The sequence below is a fragment of the Chlorocebus sabaeus genome, chromosome 27 (genome assembly GCF_047675955.1).
Source record: "Chlorocebus sabaeus isolate Y175 chromosome 27, mChlSab1.0.hap1, whole genome shotgun sequence".
In the NCBI taxonomy this organism is placed as follows: domain Eukaryota; kingdom Metazoa; phylum Chordata; class Mammalia; order Primates; family Cercopithecidae; genus Chlorocebus; species Chlorocebus sabaeus.
Window position 1 is genome coordinate 35480033 of NC_132930.1, and position 13158 is coordinate 35493190.

Here is a 13158-nt window from a genome sequence, read left to right on the forward strand (position 1 = left end):
TTTTTGACTTTATTAGCTTTTCATAGCACCTCTTTGCAATGAGGGGGAAACAAACAGTCAGCTTAAGTTGTAGCCAGTAGATTTTCTTGAAGTCTTTGGAAAGCACAGCAACTCTCAGCACTGTGGTTAGTAGCCCTTTCTCTGTCTAATACCAAGAAAAGTGTATTTCGCAGCAACTAGTGCTTCTCCCCTTAAGCCAGTTTGAACTAAAAGGCCCGTAAGTGCAACATGCAGCTAATGTTTCACAGAGCTTTGGTCAGAGAGCATTTTCACTCAGGGCTTGTGATGAACTGGACTTACATTTCCTGCAAACCAGATACCAGATAGCAGCTCAAATCAAAGCCACCAAGTCATGGTCTATGTTCCCATTTCAGAAAGTAAAAACATAAATAATGGTGAGAGCCCCTAAATTTACAATTCATTAAATCCAGCCTCATGGTATCCGGGAGAGACTGAATTTCAAGCCGGGTAACTGAAAACAGGAAATCATTGTTGCAGCCCAAAGTCCGGTTAGGGACTGATTTACCTTAAGAAACTTTACAAAAGGCACTTTGCAGATTCTGCTTTCTAGGATGGAAGTGGAGAGAGATGGTGCTGTAGAATCTTTTTAAAGGGTCCGGAGGGAAAGGCTGAGTGTTGGAGATGCCTCTGGGCTCCTCCCTGGGAAGCTGCAGCCATGTCTTGGAGCAAAAACACCAGCTTAGCAACCCGTTCCTAAGGAAGGTCACTCGGTGGCTTTTTTTTTTCCTTTAAAGTGACAGGTTACTTCCAGTAGTGGAGTACAAGCATGCTGGGTAAGCAGAGACGCACAGCCTGCAGCAGAAGGACTGAGAGAAATCAACATGGGCAGCACTGGAAATTAGATTAAGCCTTAAGAGCCGCCCCTCCCTCATGTCATCTGGTCGTCTTGCATTTCCAATGAAGAACAGGCTCAGAGGTGGGGCGATTTAGAATCTTAAAAGGTCATCATTACATGGTGAAGCTGTCTAACGTGGCAGCAGCAAAAGCTCTGTGGAGGTGCTGCAGGGTACCAGCAGCACCTGCAGTGTTGCGCTCAAGTGTTTTCCAGTTAAAAGTGGAAGGTTGAATGCACAAGTTTAATCTTTGCCTATTCTCTGAATCCCACTGCAATTCCTGAAAACGGATATAAATGTTATGGCTCAAAAAAGTTGAAAAGAAAAAAAAAAAGAGAGAAGAAAGAGGCAAAGTAGAGTAATAGAATGAATGGAAGAGTAATAGAATGAATGGAGCCAAGGAAACCACACTCCAAATAGACTAGTGTGTATGTGCACATGTGTTTGTGTGTATCTGTATCTGTGTGTATTTTGTGTGTACGTTTGTGTGTATGTGTATTGACTGTATTCTTGATGCCCTGGCATTTGGAGCCTTGATCCTGGAGAAACTGATTCTCCTAGGTTAGCTAATTTCTAGAGATAGCAAATGATTCCCCTGAAATATGCAAAGTCTCATATACAAGCCAGCCAATCCAGAGCCCACACAACCAACCATCTCCATTTTCAAACTCTCACACACTAAGCCAATATTCCTCCTGTCCCAAGTCACCCCAGGTCCAGATAGCAGACCACTATAGCCCAGAGAACACCACGATTATTCAAGCTATCTAGTCCTAAATTTACTCAGCACCCTACCCTGTGTCACCTATTCCTTCCTGGGAAAACCCTAGTAAAGGCTCTGCTCTGTACTCTGCTGTCTCCCTTCTGCCTTCTGACCAACACTGGTTCTTCCCTATGTGGTCCTGTGTCGCATTCCATGTTCTATGATTTGTATGTGTCTCCCCAAAAGCATGTATTGGAAACTTAATCCCTAACACATTGTTGTGGGGAGGCGGGACCTAATGAGAGGCGATTAGGCTGTAGGGCTCTGCCCTCATGAATGTATTAATGCCATTATTGCAAGAGTGGATTCCTTATAAAAGAAATGAGTTTGACCTCCTTTTCTCTCTTTCTCTTTCTTGCTCTCATGTTCTCTTGCCTTGCACCATAGGATGGTGCAGCAAGAAGACCCTTGCAGGATGCCAGCCTCTTGATCTTGGACTTCCCAGCCATCAGAACTGTGAGAAATAAATTTCTGTTCGTTATAAATTGCCCAGTCTGTGTATTCTGTTACAACAGCAGAAAACGACCCAAGACACCATGCTTCTTGTTTCTAGGGATCTGTTAAGTATAAACTTCTTCTTTTGTGCCAGTCATTTTGTGTCTGTGTATCTTACCATACCGAATTAAAATAAATCCAGAGTACTTTTTTTGACACGGCCTGTATGCATGCATATGTGTCAGTGTATTTGTGTTTGTGTCTCTGTATGTGTATGTATGTTTATGTATCTGTGTGTGTGTATGATGGGGTATGCAGGTAGGCATGAATACAAGGAAATGAGCTGATTTACTCTGTAGAACTTCAACAGCTCAGGATTTGGGGCAGCAGTGTCATAGCTGAATCGTGTTCTCTCTCACCCCCAAAGATGCTGAGGTCCTAACCTCAGTATTTCAGAATGGGACCTTATTTGGAGCAGGGTATTTACAGAGGTAATCACATTAAAATGAAGTCATTAGAGTGAGATCTAATCCAAGATGATTGTGTCCTTACAAAAGGGGAAATTTGGATTCAGAGATAGACACAATAGAAGAAAGGCAACACGAAGACATGGGGAGAGCACCATCTCCGAGCCAGGGAACACTCAAGGCTATCAGCAGCCAGGAGAGAGGCCTGGAACAGACTGTCTCTTGAATCAAAGAATCAACCCTGCAACACCCTGATTTCAAATTTCTAGTCTCCTGAATTGTGAGAAAATTTCTGCTGTTTAAGCCACTCAGTGTGTGGTACTTTGTTACAACAGCCCCAGGAAACTAATACAACCATAGACTAAGGAAGGTGGGGAGAGATATGGGGCTGAAAATGCAGGAAGATTTGAAAGTCTATATATTAAAGGATTGATCCTCAGGATCCTTTTTCTTGGCAGCCTGAAAAATGCCCATTCCTCAGGCATAATTTCTGTCCTCCACATCTGCCTCATCTTCTGCTGCCCATAGGAGATTTTTTTTTTTTTTTTTCCCCTAGGGAAGTTAAACCAGAGACTCTCTGTCTCAAGTTCCCAGTTACTGCAGAAAGTGAGTGTGTCTCAGGACTGAAAACTGATATGAAATGGAGATGTTGCAGGGCCCTTTCTGAACTTTTCTCAAGAACTTAGACAACCAAGAATATACCATTGGCTCCCCCATCCTGCCTCTACCTATACAGAACTGGAGAAAGTAGAAAATTATTTTCTGGAAAATCTGAATGATTATAAAGCACAGACCCTACATACCGACATTTCTGGATCCTCCAATAAAAAAGCTAGCATATTGCCCTTACAGAAAGGCATTACAAAAAACATTAAAGGATCTCAGGCTATGAAATTTAATGCTCATAGTTATAAAAAGAGAGAACCATGAAAATGGAAAAGTATAATTTACCAAAGGAGTAATATAAGAACAACTGTATGAAAGAATATATTTTCCAATTGAAGGGGACGATCTACTATCTAGTGCTGGTACAAGAAGACAATAAGAAAACTTGTCTGTATTGGCTTGTATTCTGCATGTCGTGAGAAAAACGTGAAGAATTTACAACCATTGGTTTGCACCATGCAGTTTGCTTTATTTATGCTCCTTATATCTTTTAGGAGGCCCCTAAGTGACAACTTTTGAAAAGTGGCCTTTGGCTACTGTATCCCTGTGGAGTGCCAGGCACAAGTTATTCCAAAACTTTTCTGGAGGAACACACCTTCAAGTCCACAAATAAGTGTAGAGGAAGATGAGCTCACAAGCCAAAATTAGAAAACACAAGAGAAACACTCAAGAGTCCACAGACAAACCAGAGGACACTATTAGATGCTCAAGAGTTTCTTGCAATACAATAATCAGATGAAGAATGGAAAAATAACAATGACCAGCTATTCAAGAAGATAAAAGGAGGATTTGAAAATATGAAAGAAGAGTGAGACACTATCAAAAAGATCAGACACACTCAAAAAGGAACCAGATAGAACTTTTAGAAATAAATAATACAGTCATGAATTTACATAAAAGTCAAAGAATGTGCTAAACTGTAGATGAGAGAGCTGAAGAGATGCAAAAGATAGGTTTAAAAAATTGAAATGTGGCACAGAGAGATGGAAAACAGGAAGGAGTAGGTAAAAGATACAGGGAGAAATTGATGAGATCCACCATATCCAGTACAGTACCAGAGGGAGAGGAGAGAGAAAGAAGTTGAATGCTCTATCTTACAACTGAGGGATCTTGGTCAACTTCCTTAACCTTTCTAGGTTTCAGTTTCCTTCTCTGTAGGAAACTGAGGTTCAATAATAGTAACTATTCCAGAGGGTTGTTAGGAGATTTGTTAAGTTAATAATTGTAAAGTGCTTAGGACAGTCCTGGCACATAGTAAATGTTGTAAGGCTTATTAAGTGAAAAAAAATATGAATGTTTACTGTAAGAGATTATCTACTTGAAATGGTCAACTGCTATGAGAGGGAGGACTTATTCACCACTCTTATGCTAATTAACCATTTGATTATTACCTCCCTGATCTTTTAAAAGTTTCATGCTCTGCCAGCTGAGCTAACTGGGCATGTCCTCTTTGATCTTTAATACTGAACTAATTCATAAGAATTATACAACTTCTTGTTAAGTTCCAAAAATATTAAAAAGTATAATTCCAAAACACCATTACTTGCAAAAGTTCTTATGTAAGCAAAATAAATGAATCTAGCAAATTTATTTTAAATCATAACACAAAAATCTCATTCTTTTGGTTAAGTGTTCCTAGTTGGCTAAAGAGTTTTTAATCAAGGATAAATGTTAATCACATTATCACAAGCTTTTTTCTACATCTTTTGAGATAAATAAATAGTATTTTTATTCTTTCATCTGTTAGTGTAGAGAATTGCATTCTCAGGTTTTTTTTAATGTCAAATTCTGCTTGCATTCCTGGGATATACTCAATTTTGTCAAGATACTTCAAAAATTAATATTGGATTTAGTTACCACTTTCTAGAAATTTTTGCATTTATGTTCTTAGCTGAGATCAGCCTTGTATTATTCTTGTCGCATTTTAGGATAAAGGATAGTCTAACCTCAAAAAAAAAGCAGGCTAATGTTTCTCTCTCGCTCATCTCTGTAACAGTTCAGGTAAAATTAGCTTTATCATTTCTGTGAACTCTATACAATTGTCTGGGTCTAATAACTTTTTAAAAATTATGGTAAAATGTATATAACATAGCCAGCTTACCCATTTTAAAGTGTATAATTTAATAGTTTTTTAGCACAGTTGCAATGTTGTGCAACTGTCACCACTATGCTTCCAAAACTTTTTCATCACTCCAAACAGAAACTCTACACCCATTAAATAATAACCCATTCTCCCTTCCCTCATTACCCCTTGGTAAACTTTAAATTACTTTCTGGCTCTATACATTTGCCTATTCTAGATATTTCATATAAGTGGATTATTACAATATTGTCCTTTTGCGTCTTGTTTAGTTTACTTAGTATAATGTTTCCAAGGGTCATCTATGTTGTAGCATATATCAGTACGTCATTCCTTTTTAAGGCTGAACAATATTCCGTTGTATATATAGACCACATTTTGTTTTTCCATTCATCTGCTGATGGACATTTGGGTTGTTTCCACCTTTTAGCTATTTTGAATAATACTGCAGTGAACGTTTGCTTCAAAGTATTGGTTTGAGTATCTGTTTTCAATTCTTTTGGGTAAATACCTAGAAGTGGAATTGCTGGATTGTATGGCAATTCTGTTTAACTTTTGAGGAGCTGCTGAATTATTTTCCACAGTGGCTGCACCTTTTTACATTCCCAGTAGCCCTGTACAAGAGTTCCAATTTCTGCGCATCCTTGCCAACACTTGCTGTTTTTATTTTTTTTTATTATTTTATTTGAGACTGAGCCTCTCTCTGTTGTCTGGGCTGGAGTGCAGTGGCACGATCTTGGCTCACTGCAACCTCTGCCTCCTGGATTCAAGCTATTCCCCTGCCTCAATCTTCTGAGTAGCTGGGATTACAGGCACCTGCCGCCATGCCTGGTTAATTTTTTTTTTTTTGTATTCTTAGTAGAGACGGAGTTTTGCCATCTTGGCCAGGCTGGTCTTGAACTCCTGACCTCAGGTGATCCACTCACCTTGGCCTCCCAAAGTACTGACATTACATGTGTGAGCCACTGCACCTGGCCATTTTTAGTTTTTTAAATTATGGCCATCATAGAAGGTATGAAGTGGTATCTCACTGTAGTTTTAATTTGTATTTCCCTGATGAGTAGTGATGTAGACCATCATGCTCCATTGTATGTATTGGCCATTTGTATATCTTTTTTTGAGAATTGTTGTATGTGTGTGGGTGGTTGTAACTAGCATTCTGACCACAGACTCAATTTCTTTAGTCCCTACAAACGTATTCACGTTTTACATTTCTTCTTATTTCAGTTTTAGTATATTATATGTTTTTAGGAAATTGTCCTTTTTCTTTTTAAATTGATTAACATATGGTGTTTCAAAATATTCTTTATTATTTTAAAACTCTGATAGACTTTCAGTCATATTCCTTTTATTATTCCTAATAATAAACATCCTGTGCTCTGCTTGGTGTGCCTCTATGGTGGCTTTATAAACAAAACCCCAAATTCTTTGACACCCCTTTAATCAAGAAGTGGGGTCTATCTTTTCTCTATTTGTAACTGAGTGGATTAGTAACTGTATTGACCAAGAGAGTATAGCAGAAGTGATGCTGGCTTTCTGGCTGAATCATGAGGCTAAGCCATGAAAGATGATGTGGTTTCTGTGTTATTTGCCCAAACTTTTATACTTAGAACCCTGACCCACCATGTGACAAGTCTGACTACTTTGAGACCACCATGCTATGAGGGAGCCAGGCCACATGCGAAGGCCACACATACACACTGTGTTGGCAGTCCTAGCCTGAATCGTCCTAGCCAGGGCTCTAAACATGAGAGTGAACAAACATTCGGATGATTCCAGCCCCAAGTTGTTTAGTTGCCTCCTCAGGTTCAAGTTCTCTCAGTGAAGACTCCAGACATTATGAAGCAGAGATTGGTGAACTAAGTGTGCTCTGTTCAAATTCCTGTCTCCCAGAATCCATGTGCATTCTAAAATAATTATTTTAAACCACTACATTTTCGGGTCATTTGTTATGCAACAATGACAACTATAGGAGTTACATCTTTAAATAAATGAAACATATGAATGAATGAATGAATGAATGAAGTACATTCATGATTTTTTTACATGGAATTCTGAGGTACATACTTTTTACATGTTGCTATAGTTTAAATGTTTTTTTCCACAATTCATGTTGAAGTTTAATTGCTATCATAACAGTGTTGAGAGAGGTGGGACCTTTGAAAGGTGATTAGGTCATGGAGGCACCACCCTTATGAATGCATTAATGCTGTCATTGAGGGAGTGAGTTAATGATCACAGGAGTAGTTTTCTGGTAAAAAGGATGAGTTCCGCCCCCATCCTCTCTCTGTCTCAGTTTGCTCACCATGTGATCCTTTCAGTATGTTATGATGCAGCAAGAAGACCCTCACCAGATGCCACTCCTCAATCTTGGACTTCCCAGCCTCCAGCACTGTGAGCCAAATAAATCTGTTTTCTTTATAAATTACACAGTCTGTGGTATTATTTTATAGCAGCAGAAAATGTATTAAAGGACATGTTGTCTTAGTTGGCTTGGACTGCCATAACAAAATACCATAGACTGAGTAGCTTAAACAACAGACATTTATTTCCTGCAGTCCTAGATGATGGAAGTTTGAGAACAGAGAGCAACATGGTCAGGTTCTGGTGAGGGTTCCCTTCCTGGCTTGTAGATGGTCACCTTCTATCTATGTCCTCACAGGCTAGAGATCAAGTGAGCCCTGCTCTCTCTTCTTATAAGGACACCAATCCTATCATGGAAGCCCCACCCTCATGATCTCTTCTGAACCTAATCACCTTCCCAAGACCCCAGCTTCAAATACCATCACATTTTGGGGTAGGTCTTCGACATATGAATTTTGCAGGGAACACAAACATTCAGTATGTGACACACATATACCTAAAAAAATAAGCAAATGCATTCAATGCCTTTGAGGATAATGCCACTAAAGCATGATGCATTTGAAGCCTCTTTGGGAGACTAGGATACTGTACAACATTAAAAATTATACAGCCCAATGTGAGACTACTATGCTACATTCTCTTTGGGGTAAAGCTGCAATGGTGCATTATTTAGGTCAATAAATGGCTAAAATATGCCTTTCACACCTGTACATGTGAAACACAATCGTAGCTTTGGATGAATGTGTCATTCTTACTGGTTCTTTGAATTTTATACTACTTTTGATTGTAGTTGATTCATTCTCTCCGAAAGAAAAATTTATCACAAGGGAAAATCTCACTAAAATAAGGTTTAGGTTGGATGCTGAATAATGACTTTTGAATCATAAATTTTGTAAAACCATGCCTTTCGATTTTGGATTTATCTTTTCCAGTTTACTAAATTAGATACCTCTCTCCCTCAAACATAACTTGAATTCCAGCAAATTGGAACCTCTTGTGTTTATGGTAAATAGAGAGAAACACTTATTGACTCAGATACATTGACTGTGTAGCCCGTTTTTATTTTATCGCTACTAAAGCATTTAATTTTCTTCCTCTAGTGCTATGATTTTCAAACTGTTTTGAATTGCACACTGTCTTCTTATTTGCTGCATTTCACAACATTCTCGCTTTCTAAGAGAGCTGTTGGAGCTATGGAGAATAAAATGCTGTAAGACTCTTTTTATTTAGAGAGTCATGCCATAATTTGAATTAACTAGAGATGCTCTTGCATATCAGAGAAAACTGCTGTTCCAGTATAAGTAGTAAATTTTTATTATTTTTGTTGAAAAGGATATTTTTTTACAATTTTTATATTCTCTTCTCTCCAGCTACTTCCCTTAAATGCATCTCACTGGCAGGACCTGCTTCACCAGCTTAGTGTACAAATATCATCACAACTCTTTCATTTTCTGTGTGGTTGCTTGAAAATGTTCTTTCCTTTTTTAGCAGGACATGTAATGTCTCCATCTTGAAGCTTCATTGCTATCTAGAATTGCTTATAAATCTTGAGGGGCTCACTTGATTCAAAGGGTAACCCTTTGTACAAATGCCAATGGAGAGAGAAGTAGCTAGTCAATTACTGCTGGAAATGTTTCCCAGGAAGTCTAAGCAATTTTGCTGTCAGCTACACGTATACGCCTGCTAGTCCATATACTCATACCAGCTGCCTCACATTTGAGATTCCAGGTTTACTCTCTTTCAGGTTATACTAGTGCTTTTCAACCAGTGTTGACCCTCTTGGACATTTGGCAAAGTTTGGGGATATTTTTGGTTGTCACAGCTTAGTAGGGGGAAAGGAGTGCTATTGACATCTCGTGGGTAGAAGCCAGGAATACTGCTAAACATCTTACAATGCATAGAACTGTCCCTGCACTGCCATTCCAACATAAAAAAAATTATCTGTCCATGTATGTCAAGGGTGCTGAGGTTGAGAAACCCTGTTTCTCCAATATAGTTTACACCCATATGATCTGCTTCTGCTTCCCGAATTTGGCAGGTTTTAAGACCTCAATCCCAGGTTACATTTAAACCAGGAATGGACCCTCCCGGAGCCCAACATTCTCTGAGTTCCAGTTTGAACCATGGTCACCAATCCACAGCCCACAAACCCCCTTTTCTCATGTTGCATTCCCCTCCATAGAGGCAAGTATCCTTTTTGGCTGATCGATCTCAGTTTTAACCAGCCAAGTTTATCACTGAGTTTTTAATGCTATTGACATTCAGCAGAAAAGAAATTAATATCAAAATTTACTTTTCCCCTACAAGGTTTCTTGGCTCCCTTTGCAGTTGTATTCAATGTATGTCAAAGAGCACAAGGGGCATTTGGAAAATTGGGGAGCATCAGTCATGCCACAGAAAATGATGTTATATTCTCATTTTCCAGGGCAGTGGGTGTCCACTTGCCTTACATCTGCATAATCAAGATGAGTTGCTCACAGGACTCTCCATTGAAACAAGATCTTGTCCAAGGAGACTTACTGAGCTTACTAGACAGAGGATTAGCTGATCATACCCTCCTGATTAAAAAGTAGGTTTTGCTTTCCTGCACAGCCTGATCCATCTTTCATGTTCTTGTGCCCTGTGATGCCACAAATTGTACTGTATTTCCTTCCAATGCAGCAATTGCTAAAGATACTTGGGAAAAAGGCAGTTTTCTAGATTCAATATAAGAATGACCTCTCTGCTCTTCCAGCTCAAGAATTTTCAACTCTTTGCTGTTTGTAGGCACAGCTCCTGGTTGAGACAACTTTGCTTTACCCTCTGATGCAGAAGCTTGGGGACCTGTGAGGGTTTGGGGGCTTATATTGGTACAGAGGATAGATTGGTTTTAAAAAAGTACCCAGGAGCATCTATACTTGTTTCCTGAGTTCTGCTAAATTGAGAAGCTATGTTTCCAGCATCCTTAGATGGACTAGGGTATAAATAGAATTTTCATGGACTTGCCTCTGATCTCAGTCACTGTTGATGTTTTTGGAAATGCATGGCAGATTCCAAAGAACTGACTAGCAAATAGATTTCTGGAGTAAACTCTATCCATAAATTGGTATCTGCTTGTGTTCTCACTATTTGAGAGATGGAATTTGGAGCAGAGGACAAAGGGTTGCCTGCCACTATGCACCATTCTGCTGTCTGGGGCTTGGACTCTGAGGGGATTTGCCATAGTAGAGGATTTTCCTGGCAGGAAAAGATGGACACTGCCATGTACTGTTCAACAGTAAGCAGTACAGGGACCCAGCCAGCTTCACGAGGGTGGACTAAATTTTGTGGATCACAAGTGCCATCATATCTAGTTGCCAGCTTTTAGTAATTCTCTGTGTTATAATTTTTCCCTCTTATCTCTGACACATCTGTAAAATCTTATAATTGTTCCCTTAGAGACTCATCTATGCTGTGGGGGAATTACAGAAAGAATTTATATCCATGCTCAAAATGAGAGGGTAAAGTAAAGAAGAATAATTTCAGGAGCAAGAATGATGGGATCAGTGGAGATTGCTAAAATTCTCAAAAGGCAAGTAAATTTTGGGAATAATGATTGGGGATCAGTGTTGAGCGTAAGTTTGCACCTTCCTATATGGAGATTTTCTCTCTTCACTGCCAGCCTGGGTTATTTTTCCCAAGGGACCTTGAGAATCACTCACACTTTCTCCATGATACTAATGTATGCTTGAGACCTTCAAGACACCCTCCTAATTCAAGTCTCTGCTAACACCGGAGAAGGATCCATCATCATTAACAAGGCTTTCTTCTTTCTTTATCCTTCCAGTGCTTACCACTAGCATAGCTGTTGACACATCATTTTGTCTTTCCTGCTGGGTTTCCATTGCTCAGGGAAGCTCCTGGTGCATAGTAGACACTCAGTAAATATCTTGTGTGAGTGAAGGAACAAACCAATACACAAAGCAAAGCCTTCACTGAGTCCTTATTTAAGGACAAAAACTTATGACTGAGAATCTAAAAAACATATGACTGAGAGTCTAAAAAACACAAACTTATGACTGAGAGTCTATAAAACACAACCTACTTTCGAATCAGCTGTGTGGATTCAAAGAGCCAGAAAGGCTGCATCTGTTAAATCTGGGAAAGTCGTCACTAGTAGGAGGGGGTTCCTAGGGCCAGTGAGGGGGTCCTTTAGGAGTGGTAGCATTTAGTGTGAAACTGAACTGCTGGCCTCAAATCTTAAATCTGTCATTTGCTAATTGAGTAGCAAGGCAGGTAGCTTTTGGTTTTAGTTGATGTTTAATTTCAAATTAAAATGTATCTTTCCATCAATTTATTCATCCATCTGACATTTATTTAGTGCCTGCCACATGGCAGATGTGGTGCAAAGTACTAGAGATTCAAAGATGATTAAGAAAAAAATCCTCACCCTCTAGCTGTTTACCATCCAGTGAGGTTGAAACCTCTTGATATGGTTTGGCTGTGTCCCCACCCAAATTTAATCTTGAATTGTAGCTTCTATACTTCCCGTGTGTTGTGGGAGGGACCCAGTGGGAGATAATTGAATTATGGGAGTGGTTTCCCCCATACTGTTCTTATAATAGTGAGTAAGTCTCACGAGAGCTGATGGTTTTATAAGGGGAGATCCCTTCGCTTGGATCTCATTCTCTCTCTTGTCTACTGCCATGTAAGATGTGCCTTTTGCCTTCTGCCATGATTGTGAGGCATCCCCAGTCACATAGAACTGTGAGTCCGTTAAATCTTTTTTTCTTTATAAATTACCTAGTCTTGGGTATGTTTTTATCAGCAGCGTGAAAACGGACGAATATACCTCTATTCACACTTATCCAATCAAGCTTTGCAGGAAACCACAGAGGGATTATCAGATACCAAAATGTCATTTTTACTCTAATTGTTTATTAATTACAGTGTATATGGATAAGTAGCTTTAATAAATGTATACTAGGCAGTGAGAGGGGATCCAAATGGAAGACAGAAGACCTTGACTCCAGTCCCATCTTAGTGACCACTGACAAGGCCCTCATCCTTTATGGATCTCTGTTTCCTCTTCTGGAATATGAGGTGGGCAGAGAAAGTTGATTTCTAAAGTTTCTCCTAGCCCACCCTTGGATTTTACATAATCTCTGGAAATTGTCTCTAATAGAGTAGTTGTTGTTGCTGGCCACTAGAGGTCAGTACCTTAAAAAGTAAACGGAATTCTCCTGTCATCAAAGTATGCCTTAAAGCAAAAGCAAAATTACTGTTTTCTTATCTTGGTTAGGAAGAAACATTCCCAAAGAAACAGTTTTCTCCTTGACATGTTAGAGGTTGTAAGATGACATTTCCAAACTCTGGCTGAGCATTCACTGCAGAGTTCACTAACAATCGTAGCATGAGAGATGGAAGGAGCAGAAGGTCCAGCCCTCGTTAGTGAAGAACGTATGGTTTCTGCACAGACCTGAATGCATGGATAGCTGTGTAACAGGAGGAAAGTGGAACTGAAAATGACTCTTCTGTAGAGCAAGCCCCTCTTTGTATCCAGTGGTGCTC

At 39.5% G+C, this 13158-nt stretch overlaps 1 protein-coding gene and 1 long non-coding RNA gene across 6 annotated transcripts in view; one reads left to right on the plus strand and one right to left on the minus strand.

Moving 5' to 3' along the window:
- CC2D2A (coiled-coil and C2 domain containing 2A) overlaps nt 1-710 on the minus strand; it is a 136036-nt gene extending 135326 nt beyond the window's left edge. For 3 of the 5 annotated variants that reach the window (XM_073012502.1, XM_073012503.1, XM_073012504.1), the window contains exon 1: nt 527-710. The gene's annotated coding sequence lies outside the window, so the exon portion shown is untranslated. The remainder of the gene's footprint in view (nt 1-526) is intronic. The other 2 variants (XM_073012501.1, XM_038008690.2) reach the window with 1 other exon arrangement.
- LOC103246329 (uncharacterized) overlaps nt 1-13158 on the plus strand; it is a 244336-nt gene that overhangs the window by 9355 nt on the left and 221823 nt on the right. The gene's annotated exons all lie outside the window — the stretch shown is intronic.